The sequence below is a fragment of the Lactuca saligna genome, chromosome 4 (assembly GCF_052625555.1).
Source record: "Lactuca saligna cultivar CGN05327 chromosome 4, ASM5262555v1, whole genome shotgun sequence".
NCBI classification, from domain to species: Eukaryota; Viridiplantae; Streptophyta; class Magnoliopsida; order Asterales; family Asteraceae; genus Lactuca; species Lactuca saligna.
Genome location: NC_136420.1, coordinates 209,897,869 through 209,899,706, shown reverse-complemented (window position 1 = coordinate 209,899,706; position 1,838 = coordinate 209,897,869). Strand labels below are relative to the sequence as shown.

Here is a 1,838-nt window from a genome sequence, read left to right as displayed (position 1 = left end):
TGTTCGTGAACATGCTAAACGAATATAAACGAACAAAGATAAAAAAAACACAATTTAACATATATGAACATAAACGAATATATAATATAGCAATATAATAAATAAAAAAATTGAATATAAATGAATATAAATAAACTTAAACGAACGAACATAAACAAACATCATAAACAAACATTCACGAACATAAATGAACGAACGAGACCATTGTTCACGTTCGTTCATTTAACTAAACGAACGATAATTTTGTTCATGTTCGTTCATTTATTAAATAAACGAACATAAACGAAATTCCCGCCGAACGTTCAGTTCATTTACAGCCCTAGTCACTGCTTATGAAGAGTAGTCGGTATTGAGTCTAACTAATTCACCTTCCTAGTTTCACTCGGCTTCTCTAGTTTTAGGCAAACATCTCTTAAATGCAATTGATTCATTTGTCTGCATTGCTATCTTCAAGACACACATGCACTTGTATCTTCAAGACACGAATTGCTTTCGTTTCACACACACAAACCTTGAATGTCGTCCTCTATGTTTTGAAGGAAGATGAAACTTCATATACCCAAACCTTGAATACCGCTCTCTTCTTTTGCTTTAACAATTAACACCAATACAAATATAAGGTTGTGTGGTTTGATTTATTTTAAGTTTGGGTTTGATTTGGGTGTCCATCTTCATCTAGTTGCTCCTTAAGATGTTGGTTATGAAGGATATATGTCTGGAATTTCCATCATTTTTTCTCCACATGCTCCACTGCCTTGCTATCTCATCTACTAATTAGTCTCTGTAGTCGCCAAAGATCAGTTGATGAAATTATCCGGAGCACTAAGGTGTTATAAATCTTTTTTTCCCTTTTAATTTAGTTTTTTTTTATCTGAATTTTTCTTCATCTACCGGTGAAAGCTTTAATCAGATGGGCTTTCCTTTCTTTACAAACACACCATTGAAGCTCCAATTGAAGCCAATGTTATTGATAACACAATCACTTGGATTGTTGGGAAAAGCTTCATTCCTATGGTGAATTTTGTTTCTTTTTGGGTTTTTTTTTCTATATTTTAAGACGAAAAATGTTAATTGAATTATAAATTTGTGTCATGCTTTAGGATTTTGACTTCTACAAAACTAAAGGAGCATAGTTCTTGTGCGTTTTACACATGTTTCAGAGGTAAGTCTTATTTCTTCAATCATCATCACCAGTTTCATGTACAAGCGATCCTTTAATTTGAACGAATTAATGTATCTTCTACCATGTATCATACTTTTTGATGAAGTATTAATATTCTGGCAGAAAATTAATTGCTTTTTATGCACACTAGGTACCTTGCCATATTTCAAGTAAAGGAGGAAATAGGGGATAAGGTGATATACCTTTAAATTTTAATGTTATTGTGACTTTGTGATTGTGTCATTATTTATCAATGTTTTAAAAATTGGTTTAAAAAGATCGGTCCAATCGGTTTAGACCAGGAACCGGTGAAGGTAGCGGTTCAGTTAGCATTACTTATTTTATAACCTTAACAAATCGTCCAGTTTTTATAAAAACCAGGTTGAACTGGTTAGGTTAAATCGGTTAAACATGTTAAATTGAATAAAAACCATAAAAATGAAACATTTTGCATAATAAATGTAATGTCCTGGGCTTTCAGGTATTTTCAAATGCTTCATTTGGTATTTAAATATGTCATTTTGGTCCTTGAGATTGGTTGGAATTATCCCTAAGAATCCCTAGTGGCAAATTGGCAATTCTTAGAAGCATGAGTAGTATGTGATGGGTTTTGAGCATTCTAACACTCCTATGGTGTACATGCAACCCTAGAAACCTTGGATCTATGCTTAACTAA

General features: G+C 32.5%; 1 long non-coding RNA gene across 1 annotated transcript; it reads left to right on the top strand.

The window, feature by feature from the left end:
- Positions 1-517: 517 nt before the first annotated feature.
- Positions 518-1,440, top strand: LOC145039011 (uncharacterized). Its single transcript, XR_013679683.1, has 3 exons — positions 518-1,014; positions 1,101-1,162; positions 1,314-1,440. It is a non-coding gene; the product is annotated as an uncharacterized LOC145039011 (long non-coding RNA).
- The last annotated feature ends 398 nt before the right edge of the window (positions 1,441-1,838 follow it).